The sequence below is a fragment of the Octopus sinensis genome, linkage group LG9, assembly GCF_006345805.1.
Source record: "Octopus sinensis linkage group LG9, ASM634580v1, whole genome shotgun sequence".
NCBI classification, from domain to species: domain Eukaryota; kingdom Metazoa; phylum Mollusca; class Cephalopoda; order Octopoda; family Octopodidae; genus Octopus; species Octopus sinensis.
The window spans coordinates 44,862,659-44,876,089 of NC_043005.1; the positions used below are offsets into that span (position 1 = coordinate 44,862,659).

The window sequence follows — 13,431 nt, forward strand, 5'->3', positions numbered from 1 at the left end:
CATTCTACAACTCAGTCATTGAAGAACCTATCCAAAACCATACTGTGAGACATATACTATACAATATACTAATCAAAAATATTAATAAAATATAATATTGAACAGTAAGATTATTACAATCATATAACATATAAGAGCAAATACTTTTAAAATCACCGTGAATACCATACAAAGAAACATTCATCATAGAAATATTAATCTAAAATCAAATAAAGTATAAATTGAACAATAAAAATTAATACAATAATATAATGTATACTTGTACATCAACTACACATGTTTCATGGCTGCATTAGGACTATATAAAATCATATAAGCAAACCATATCCAAGTTCATTAGAATGGGAAAATGATTTTACTCCCAAAAGCAGTCACTCCTCAGGTCAAATTCCTAAAAAAAACTAAAAACTAAAAGTTTAACTTACCTCATGATATGATAAGGAATAAAAAAAATAAGGAATATTTTTTTATTCCTTATCATATCATCACTAGTGTAGCTTCAGTAGGGGTGGTGTGCCCCAGGTGGTACTTTTGGGTCTGCTGTCGGCAATATGTGTTTATTGTGGGGTTCAGGGGGCAGAAAATGGAAGTGCCGTCCTAAGCAGTACACACTCTGGCTATGTTACTGCCACTCATTGCCTTTCAAACTGCTGTATGATATTGGCATTTGTTTTGTAAAACTATGGCAAGATTTGTAGTTAATATTTTAGTACTAAACTAGATACAATAAAACATCTGCCAGTTTCTCAATGTATTCTGAAAACTGGAACTTTCTTTGTTGTTAGTGCTAACTGAAAAAGAAAAAGATGCATTTTCAAAGAGGGTACAATCAATTATATCAATCAACCTTGTTTTTGAGTGATAACTAGTTTATCAACACTGAAAGGATTGAAAGCGAAATTGACCTCAGCGGACTTTGAAATCAGAATCCAATGGTAACAGTGAGCTAGGGTAAAGAGCCCCTTCAGTCATGAATGACTACAGGATTGCACCTAGAAAGTTCCCTTCCAACGTACAAGTCCAGGCAAGGTTGTTTATGGAAGGCCAGGAGTCATCCATGCATACCAGCATCCACTTTCTACACCACTGATGTTATCCAAGGGAAAGGCAAAGGCCGATGCAGTTGCCACCAGTGATGTCACAACTCATTTCTACAGCTGAGTGAACTGGAGCAATGTGAAATAAAGTGTCTTGCTGAAGAACCCAATATACAGCCTGGTCTGAGAACTGAACTCACTACCTCATGATTGTGAGCTCAATGCCTTAACCATTGAGACATGCACATTCACACAGTGAGCTACAGCAAGATATTTTGTTCTACACTGTGCTAAATCTGCCTGTTCACCATCCTTTATTAATAGTAACATTGATTTCTACCATAAGGCAGTAAGCTGGCTTAATGGTTAGCATACCAGACAAAATGCTCTGTAGAATTTCATTCATCCTCATGTTCTAAGTTCAAATTTTGTCATGGTCAACTTTACCTTTCATTTGTTCGAGGTTGATAAAATAAGTACCAATTGAACACTGGGACCAATGTAATTGACTTATTCCCTTCCCTGAAATTGCTGGCCTTGTACTAAAATTTGAAATCAATATTGATTTTTACCATAAGCATAAGATCAAACATTTTGGTAGGATGAGTAAAATTGAATATATTGACTCCATACTTGGCTGTTTCCATATTTTATTGACAACAGAAAGATGAAAGGCTAAGTTGACCTCAGTGGGATTTGAACTCAGAACATAAAGGAATGTAACTAAATACTGCAAGGCATTTTATCCAATGCTCTAATAATTCTGCCAATCCACATCCCTTGTTGATGCTAATATTAATTTCACTTCCTGCAGGCAGTATGATTATAGAAGAATTCTTTTTGTGAAAGAAATAAATACAATAGGAAAAGCAGTGAAGCAGAGAGGAAAAAGCAATATATTTCTGTGATATCACAAAAGTCTGCTACCTCTATTCTTGTTGCTATTGTTGTTGTTGTTGTTGTTGTTGTTGTTGTAGTTGTACTTCTTGCTGCTACCAATATAGCATAGTTGTTACTAATACTATTTTTATTGATGTCGATATTGATTTTTCCATTTTTTTTTTTTACAAGAACATGAAGACCCAAATTTATCAGAGAATGACATAGTTGATAAAGCGAACCCAAGTACATGACTGTTCATTATTTTATCAATGCTGAAGAGATGAAAAATCTATGTCAAAATTTGACAAGATTTGAACCTGGAACATAGAGTGATGAAACTGAATAATGGTTTCTGGTTTAGGTACAATGCAAGCAATTTTGAGAGGAAGTGAAGTAGTTGTTCTCATTGACACTAGTATGTGACCGGTACATCATTTTATTAACCCTGGAGAAGTGAAAGGCAAAGTTGACCTTAGAATATTTGAACTCAGAATGTAAGGAGCCAGAAATAGATGCCGCATGGCATTTTGTCTGATATTTTGACAATTCTTCTAACCCCATACCCTCATAAAAGTATAGCTACAAACTTGTTTCTAGTTCAAATATGCTTGTATACAAATCCCTGCTTAGCACTGTCACCCCATGTTTTATTTACAGCATAAAAATATATCATACGAACCACTTTGATTTACTTGACTGTTTTTACATTCTACCTTCATTGTTGTTGTTAGTAGCAGTGCTGGGATTGATAACTGGCACTCCATTGCTTACGACAATAATGGTTCCAGTTGATCCAATCAACAGAACAGCCTGCTCATGAAATTAAAGTGCAAGTGGATGAGCATTCCACAGATACAGTTATCCTTTATGTAGTTCTCAGCAAGATTCAGTATGACACAGAATGTGACCAGACGAAGCTGGCCCTTTGAAATACAGATACAACCCATTTTTAGTAGCTGAGTGAACTGGAACAATGTGAAATAAAGTGTCTTACTCAAGGGCACAATGCACTGCTGTGAATTAAACTCATGACTTTATGATCATGATCCGAATACCCTAACCACAAAACTATATGCTCTTACAGTAAGGTGGCGAGATGGCAGAAACGTTAGCGTGCCGGGCGAAATGCTTAGCGGTATTTCGCCTGTCGTTACGTTGTGAGTTCAAATTCCGCTGAGGTCGACTTTGCCTTTCATCCTTTCGGGGTCGATAAATAAAGTACCAATTTCGCACTGGGGTCGATGTAATCGACTTAATCCCTTTGTCTGTCCTTGTTTGTCCCCTCTATGTTTAGCCCCTTGTAGGTAGTAAAGAAATATATATGCCCTTACAGTAATGGGATTATTGCTATGAAATTGTCTTCTACAAGTGGCTATGACAGAAATGTATTTCACCATCCCACGTCAGATATCACTGTCCTCACAAACTTTGATAGATACTCAGTTTGATGTTGTGTGTCTTTGCCTGTAACATCATTGTAGTCAAGTGGTCTCTGTCCTCATTTAGACTTGAGAAATTTCAAAAATATAACATCCAATATCGCTTGGTGTCCAGCACAATAGCTCGAGCCAGCAAAGCCAACCCTGTGCTGAGCAACGATTGTAGAGATGGATGGAATGTATCCATCTGTCTCTTCTTCGGTTTTGTGCTCATGACAAAATATTTTGAGTTCTCATAAGGAGTTGATCTGTTTTTGCAGTAAAAAAATGACTGAGTACTTTACCATCAATGAAGATGAAAGCCACTTGCCAACTGGTTTCAATGACGGCACACAACTTATGGAGTTTAGTAACTTCAAGTGCCTTTGGTCCTGTGATTCTCACAGTAAACATGACTTTCTGACATGTGAGGAATGACTACAGGTAAGTTCACCATCATCAGTTGACTGCAGGGAAAGTTCACCTCCATCAATTCTCTGTGAAGAAAGTTCACTATGAGGAAAGTTTACTGAGAAAGTATATCCATAGTATCTCACCATTAATAGTTAGAAATTATTTTATTAAAAAAAAAATAACAGTGAATTGATGATGGTGAACTTTCCCTATGGTGAATTGATGACAGTGAACTTACCAGACATGGTAAAGAACAAGTCCAGAATATTTGTAGTAATTTTCAATTCATCTAGAAATCAAGTATCTTGAAGTCAGAAGAGTGGCCTTCTGAGGGAAGCCAAAATCTCAATATTGAAAAAGAAACTTCAAGATTGCTTTGCTGATAAACTCTAAGCTCCTCTTGAAGACTCTAAATAATGAAATATACAAGTCTCAATTTATATCAGTTTCCAACTAGGGTGTTACAACAATATAAGGTATAGTAAATATAAAATAAAGGTATTAAAAACAAGGTAAAGTTATCTTCTCAAGTCATATCGACTCATAAAAGACAGTTTCCTGGTTTCATGGCATATATATTCCCCCACCTGGATGGGATGCTGGTCCATAACAGGATTACTCATTTTTGCCAGCTGAGTAGACTGGAGCAATGTGAAATTAAATGTTTTGCTTAAGAATATAATGCATCACTGGGTCTAGGAATTGAAACCACAATCTTATAATCATGAATCCAACACCCTAACCACTAAGCCATGCACCTCCACTAATTAAAGGTATTGCAGAGTTTTCAATTTAAATAATACAACTGAGGAAAAATTAACAAAGTTTGAATTCTAAAATTGGAAGTGTGTGGAGAGAATGAGGGAACACACTTTGAGTATAGCAAGTGTTCCATTGCAGCTTATAGGGTGGCGAACTGGGAGAATCGTTAGGATGCCGGGCGAAATGCTTAGCAGTATTTCGTCTGCCATTACGTTCTGGGTTCAAACTCCGCCGAGGTTGACTTTGCCTTTCATCTTTTCGGAGTCGATTAAATAAGTACCAGTTACACATTGGGTCAATGTAATCGACTTAATCCCTTTGTCTGTCCTTGTTTGTCCCCTCTACGTTTAGTCCCTGTGGGTAATAAAGAAACATATATTTTCTCTATTGAAATAAAATGAGGGTATTACATGACTGATCATAGGGAGATAAAAATAAGTTTCCATCTCAAATTATACTGACTCATAAGGGCTGGTTTCCTGGTTTCCATGGCGCATATATTCCCCACCTGGATGGGACTCCAGTCCATCACAAGATTATTCATTTTTGCCAGCTTAATGGACTGGAGCAATGTGAAATGAGTGTTTTGCTCAAGAACACATGTCACCTGTTCTAAGAATTGAAACTACAATCTTATCTTCATGAGTTCAACACTCTAACCACTAAGCCATGTGCCTCCACCATAGGGAGATAGGGTGTGGAGGTCACAGAAACTGTAGAAACTATTGCTCTATGGGTTTGTAACTGTGAGATTATATCAATTTATGAAAAAATCAATATTGGGCACAGTTCTTGCAAGAAAGATGATAATATAGAAATTCTTTAGTAAAGAAAAATATATCTGAAAATTTATGTTATCATAGGATGTGTTGTTGCTGTAACTTTTACTGTTGTATTTTTCATTTCTTTTTCTTTTTATTTTTACTGCAAAGTTAGCAGAGTAAGTTTCAGCACCCACAACTGTTTCTAAAGCCTCCAAGATTGGTGGAAGAAATAGGAGACATTATCCTTAATCTAGAGACTTAGCACAAAGGTTTCAACTGAAGAGACTCTATTAAAAGCAGCAAACTAATTTTATTTTTAGTTTTTTAGTAACAGTTCTTATTTCACTGGTCAACAAAAAATTTATGAAATGGTGTCGAAACACCAAACATCTTTTTATAGCTAATTTGAGGGCACTGAATCTGAAAATGACCTTACTTTTTCTTGGTTAGCTACCGTTTTTGCTGTACAGAAATACCTCATTTGGGGGAGGAAAAAAGCATTTTTTTCATTTGTTTTCTGTATATTTGATATTGATCGATGGCAATATTTCTCAAAGTAAAATCATAGAAACCTCTTAATTCGTATTTAAACCAACAAATATTGGTTTGCTTATTGAGAAATACTATTTTTGCAATAAAAATCAAACCCTAAGTTTTTAAAAATAGCATGATTGAATATTCCAAGACCAACAAGTATTTTCATAAAATCATTAAATAAAATAACAGCAGAAATAAAACTTTCGTGAACATAAGATCTATGGTAAAAATTTTCTCCTTCTTGATTGTCTGTCATGTTCAATGTTATTTAAGTCCCTTTTGATACTCCAACAGTAGTCAGCCATCATTCGTTTGTCCCACCATCCCTGGTAGCGCTCTTCCATTTTTTTTGATATTCTGATGGAATCATTCTCCTTGCTCATCACTCACATCGCAATTATCCAGAAATTTATCTAGATGGCTAAGGAAAAAAAATGAACCTTAATACTCATATTAGCACCTATGTCCTGTAAACTTTCCAACAGCTTTTCCACTAACTCCTTGTAGTTTTCAGCCCATTTCACAACACTTTGTAGAATTTTATCCATCCTTGCAGTCTGAGTTCAAATTCCACCAAGACTGACTTTGCCTTCCATTCTTTCGGGGTAGATAAAATCAAGTACCAGTTCAGCACTGAGGTCCATGAAATCAACTTACCCTTCCCCTGACATTGCAGACCTTGTTCCAAAATTTGAAATCATTGTGAATGTTATGTTATTGAAGTTATTTTTTTAACGTTGTTATTATTGAATAGACCCCATTAGTTGTGCATGACCAAACTTTGGCATGGAAATAGCTTTTTGATTGAGTCATCAATGCTGATAATTGTGGTTCTCTTAGTTGTAACCTTCATAGCGTTACTGGAGTTGAGGTTGTATCACTGTAAGATCTAGGATCTTAAACATGCACTCTTTATAATAAAGTAGATACATTTTTTAAGTTAGATTCCCATTCCTAAATTGTGTTAATTAAGCAATGCAGTTGTTGATGCAGTCCTAAATCGGTTCTGGGAAAAAATGAAGTAAACCTATGATCATAGTCTGTTTATGTATCTGGGACTACATCATCTAAAATGTCCTTTCTTTATAAGATAATAGGCTGTGATATTTTAGTGGTGTCTGACTATAAAGGCACATGGCTCAATGGTTAGAGCATCAGGCTCACAATCATGACGTAGTGTGTTCAATTCCAGACTGGGTTGTGTGTTGTGTTTTTGAGCAAGGCACTATTTTCATGTTGCTCCAGTTCACTCATCTGTAGAAATGAGTTGCAGCATCACTGGTGCCAAGCTGTATCAGCTTTTACCTTTCCCTGGGATAACATTGTTGGTGTGGAGAGGGAAGGCTGGTATGCATGAGTGACTGTTGGTCTTCCATAAAAACAACCTTGCCTGGACTTGTGCCTTGGAGGGGAACTTTCTGGGTGCAAATCCGATGGTGACTGTTATTTTAGCAGATTGAGTGGCTTGGCAGAAGTTCCCTCATTGCTTCATATTTCGTCATTAGTTTGGATTTCTGTTGTTTTTGTTGCTGTTTTTTATCATGGATATGATATTACTCTGTAAATTTTGTAATATTGCTACTAATGTTGTCAAAGTTTTTATAATAGTATCATCAAAGATTACTTACAAATTGGTATTGTTTGTTTTTCTCATCTATATTAAAAGTTTCATTCAAATTTACTGGGTTTTTTTTTTTTTTGGTAATATGCTTTTAACCCCTTGCAACCTTATTAACTCAACCAACTTGAGTAGTCTCATTTACCAATAACATGGCAGCAGCAGCAGCAGCAGCCATTCAAGAATTTTGTCCTGAAGATCTCCATTTCCAGTGACTTCGAGGGCCACCTCCCAGTGGTGTCTAGCATCAACGAAGAGCCCTCGATTACAACAAGATGACCAAAGTTTTTTTTCTTTGTTAAAGTCTGGGGTCTCCCGCCCCTAAGCCCTAGACCATCACCTAATCACCTTTACCCGTCTAGTTGCTTAACAACAACAACAACAACAACAACAACAGCAGCAGCAAGCTATAAATTTTGACCACCAGATATAGTGCGTATATCTAATATATCACTAAGGTTTGTGCTTACACAATTAACTTTCTGCAGCTAAGTTTACCTATTACATAGTAGGTAACACTTAGATCTCTTTCTGTTGAGGTCACACAGAGAGACTGGTGAGCAGTTTGTGGGTTGGCAGTGCTATGTTGAGTTTCTGTAATGAGGAATATTATGTGTAACATTCTGATGATGTCCTCTCAGGAAATATTTATCTCCTGATTGGACATCATGAAAGAGAGGCAAGCAACAGCAAAGTGGACTACAGAAGTTAGTGAGTTTATCTGAACATTGATGACTCTTTTTTGCTATTTGAGAAATAATTTCCTTGTGAAGGAAATATTGAAGTATAGTTTCAAAAACGGAAATTTAAAATTTAGAAGCTTTTATTCTACCCAGTGTATACAAAGTGAGTATCTATGGAAACACACACACACACACACACACACACACACACACATACACACACGCGCGCGCGCGCGCGCACACACACACACACACACACACACACACACTTCTCTCTGTCTCTAATTCTTTTTCAATTAATTTTACACAATCTGCTACAATGCCAAATCTTATATGACTGACAATTTTTTTTTCTCCAAGAGTAGCTACTTATCATAGAAAGTATGAAGCCAATAAATTAAAATCTGAATTTCTTTAGTTTCTATCAACCACAGAATTCTTCTTTATGATTTTACTGATTCACCTTTAAGTGGAATTTTGTTTAAAATATTGAATTCAACTGTTAGAACCTAGATAAGATTTAAATGATCAGTCAGAGGAAACTAAGCAACTGGTCTGTTCCAAGTGCATATTTGTTTGTAGTTCAAGAATTTAATCTGTTAGTCATATATATATATATGTCTGATAACTAGAAAATCCCAGAATACATTGTTTAATAAAATTCTGTTGGTAATATTTAGCTTCTTGAATAAAAGATTTTCCTTCACTCTAATTTCTCCCCTGTTCCCATAATATGTGTAGTCATCTTCATAGCAATTAATCTCTGGCTCTTTTAATATTCTGGTGCCTTTAAAGCAAAGTTCTTGTCAAACAAGTGAACTATAAAAGAAGTACTGAAGTGTCCCCATTTTAAAGTCACTCAACATTGCCAATATATTGATTAAAACTGCATCAAAGAACCACTTCATAAATGATTTTACAAACTTCCTTTCATAAAATAACATTCAAAAGAGAAATATTGAAATAGACTTTAAAAAAATACTTCCTGAACATAAGATCACACGAGCTGGAGAAAATAGTGAACTTTATATCAATGATGGTTCGCTGTATACAGATAACGATAATTAAAACAATTATCTCATTTAAATCCACTACTTAATTATTAGAAGAATATTCTTGAGTAATTACATTTATATATTGTCAGTTCTCAGTTTTTCTGGTTAATAACATAAAATTGACATAACTTTGCAATTAAAAGTTGTATTTTTCAGTTGGGAAATATGCATATTATGGACAGGGTATCAAACCTTTTCAGAAAATTAACCACAAAGTATAAATAAAATTATACTGAATAAAATTGTTAACAAGAGTAAATACATTGTAGGTTGTGATCCTATTCAGCTGCAGATATTTGAAATGAAAACAAACTTTTATAATTTATTATTGCAATTAAGAGGGAAATTCGTTATATCGATTGGTATTAAATTAGAAAGAGAGAAACTAAATTTTACAAAAAAAAAAAAAAAGAAGTGGGCTTTGTATATCTACTAGATATCATGTATTGATCCAAATAATTGATCACAATGCTTACAATGCTTATTTGATGAATTACATATATTTGTATCTTATCTATATTATCTTTTTTTTTTTCAAAAGTATGAAATAGAGAAAAGAAATTCAGCTTATTTAGGATTGCAAGACTAACAGTAAAAGAACCCCACCAAAAGATCCATTTAAAAGATAATTACATTTTAAGATATTAAATGAGAATGTCTACAAATATACTCAAGTTTGAAATAAAAAGTTGGTAAAATCTTTAAAAAAAAATAAGGATTTGAGAAAGAAATATATGCGAAGAAATAGATTCAGATAGATAAAATATAAAATATATAATTACATAAATTGTATAAGTAGGGCACTAATTTATACATTGACATATACAGACATACAAAAAAGAGCATATAATACTTCATAAAAACAGATGTATATATATATATATATATATATAGACATCACATTAGTGATTTTAGGTTGTTTAATTGTAAATAACCCACCCATACTATTTACATACATATATATTTTTATATATATATATATATATATATATTATATAAAAGGGCTTAGTAAAATAAATTACTTTGCCGCATACTGAACTCATTAGAAATAGCAGCCAAAAAACTTTTTTAAAGCTATTTCTAATACTTAAAGAAAATCTCTCTCATATATAGTGTTTGCTTAATTCAACTCACAAAAGTTTGGGGTAAGGACATCGAAAAATCAAATGCTAAGGTTATTCGAGAACGTACGTTTCAAGATTAGTCAAAACAACATTTCTATCATCGGCTCAGAAATTCCTTGGTTTGGATTTGGAAACACTGAAAATAAGAACATACCCTTTCGAAGATCTGCTCCCAACTAACAGTGCCAACAAATTCAAATAAGCAAGCGAAGAATCTCTGTTCTCCCCTTTCCACCAGCGTGGGTTAAAATCATCAAACACTATGCTTATTTCGGTAAAATCCGAAGCATTAATCAGAGGGAGATTAATTATAATTTCAACAATTGAGGGCAAAATTAAATTAAAACTTTTGTGAGTTGAATTAAGCAAACACTATATATGAGAGAGATTTTCTTTAAGTATTAGAAATAGCTTTAAAAAAGTTTTTTGGCTGCTATTTCTAATGAGTTCAGTATGCGGCAAAGTAATTTATTTTACTAAGCCCTTTTATATAATGTAATAATTTGAATTCGCCTTGAATGGTCCCTTTGCATACTGAACACTTGGTGAAATTGATTAATAATTAATTAATTTTGCCCTCAATTGTTGAAATTATATATATATATATATATATATATACATGTATGTATATACATATGTATATATACATACACATATATATATATTTGTATATGAGTTTATATGTTACTATGCATGTATATCTGGAACAGGAGGGTTGCATGTACTTATAAAATATATCCAACTATGTGTCTGCATATATGCATATATTTATCTGAGCACTGGTTAAATTGTTTATGTTGGAATATATTTTTTGTACTTCAGTATTCAAATATTTGTATAATTGTCAGTTTCATATGTGTATATATATTTAGTACAAAAAAAAAAGCAGAATGGCTCAAGCGCCAAGAGTTTCATATGTTAGCTCTAATAAAGCTTAATAAAACACAAAAACACACACACACACACACACACACACATAATGTATGTATGTACGAATATACCTATCACCATCATCGTCATCAGTCAGCAACCATTTTCCATTATGGCTTGAGTTCGATGGTTAGATTGGAATTGGCAAGCTGGAGAGCTGTAGTAGGCTTCGGTCTATTTTGGTTTGGTTTCTATGACTGGATATCCTTCCTAAAGCCAACCACTTCACAGAGTGTACTAGGCACCTTTAACATGTCACTGGCATGGGCGTCTATATATATATATTGGGTCATCATATAAATAATGCGTTTTTTTCAGTTGCAGGAACTAAAAGTTGGAGGGAGACAGGATAAACTACCTGTATCAACTTGCTATAAAAGCTGGTAGTAATTCTACCTCGTTATTATTCTTAGTGAAAGTTTTGAAGAGTGCAGTTTGATTTTAACAGTTATTTTCTCAAAGCTGTGATGAAAGTGACAAAGGAACATATTTGGCATATTTTGCTTTATGAGTTCAATAAAGGCAAAAACGCAACAGAAAGTGCGAGACATATCAATGCAGTATATGGAGTTCGTACAAGTGTAAGCCAGTGTCAATGGAGGTTTTAGAAATTCTGAGCCAGAAACTACAGTCTAGAAGCCAAGCCTCATCCTGTAAGATCTGTAGAGCTTGAAGAGGATGTCCTGCAAAATCTGGTGGAACAAAATCCCATCATAACTGTTGAGGAACAAGGAGAGAAGCTTGGATTTGGTCATTCAACCATTCATCGACACCTGAGTGCCATCAGAAAAGTCAGCAAAGTAGGTCAGTGTATTCCTCACAAACTTTCCGAGTCTAATCACGTGTAGAGAGTGAATGTGTGCTCTTCTTTGTTGTTATGTCTCACAAATGAACCTTTTTGGATGGAATAGTGACTGGTGAAGAGAAATAGCTTCTCTATAAAAATTTCAAGTGCTGAAGACAGTTGGTAGGGAAAGGAGAAGCATAGGCACTCCAGGCTACAGAAGGTCTTAACCCACGTAAGGTGTTGTTATCTATTGGTGGGATATGAAAGGTTTAGTCCAGTTTTAACTTTTAAACCCAAACCAAACAATAACAAAGGAGATCTATTGTGAGCAGCTTGGGTGGCTTAAGTCAGTGCTAGAAGAAAAATGACCATCTTTGGTTTTACGACGAAAGGTTTTCTTCTATCAGGATAATGTTTGGCCACATACAGTGAGGATGACATTGCAAAGGCTGGAGCAGTTTGAATAGGAAATGAGGCCCCACCCACCTGCTGGACTTTGTCATTAATTCTGCAGTCTTCAAAATAATTTGGAGAGATAGAATATGAATTCTGTAGACGAGGTCAGAACAGTTCTGGGGAAGTATTTTTCATTATGGACAAGTGAATTTTGGAAGAGGGGCCTTGCAAGTCTATCAAAGAGATGGAAGAACATGGAAGAAAATGAAAGAGAGTATATTTTAGATTAAGAAAGAACTTTGTTTATCTTAATTCTGAAAAATGAAAGAAGTATTAAAAAACTGCATTATTTAAGGGATGACCCAATATATATGTACGTCATTATTCAGTTTATTTCGAGATTTCTTGCCAATAGAGAAAGAACCGGTTTCTAACCTAGATCCAAGGCTCCTTCATTGGAATTTCAACATCAACAATAGGGTATTTTTGTTTGTATGTATGTATGTATGCATGTATGTATGTGCAGATTTGTATGTTTTATGTGTGTATTCTCATATATAGAGTTGCATATCTAGACATGCTCATAAATATTTAAATGATAAACTTCTGGCAAGTTTTACAGATCTTTACAGTTTCAGTGATGGATTGGATCTGTAGTCTTCAAATTAGCTTTGTCCTTTCTGGTTTTGAGAAGCCTAATTTCTCAAGATTGGTATTTAGGCAGTGTTTTACATATCCCAGGGCCCCAATAATTACAGGTATAAACATGAACTTGTAATCTGGATAGTGTAACTTCAGATATCTCAATAGTTCAGCATAGGTGTTTTCTTTTTCACTGATCTTCAGCTTTATGTTAACATCTGCTGGACATCCAATTTCCACAACTGTGCACAGTTTCTCTTCTCTATCCTAAATCATTATATCAGGTCTGTTGTGCTTACATTTATTGAGGTCTTCATTGGTACATTCCACCTGTATTCCTTTTTATTATGAGTGGCTATGGCTCCTACCATACTGTGGGTTC

The 13,431-nt window shown here is 34.5% G+C and overlaps 1 long non-coding RNA gene across 1 annotated transcript; it reads right to left on the reverse strand.

Moving 5' to 3' along the window:
- Positions 1 to 268: 268 nt before the first annotated feature.
- On the reverse strand, positions 269 to 13,178 carry LOC118764693. The gene is made up of 3 exons (XR_005000499.1): positions 13,164 to 13,178; positions 1,548 to 1,554; positions 269 to 408 (listed from the first exon to the last, which is right to left on the reverse strand). It is a non-coding gene; the product is annotated as an uncharacterized LOC118764693 (long non-coding RNA).
- Positions 13,179 to 13,431: the final 253 nt, after the last annotated feature.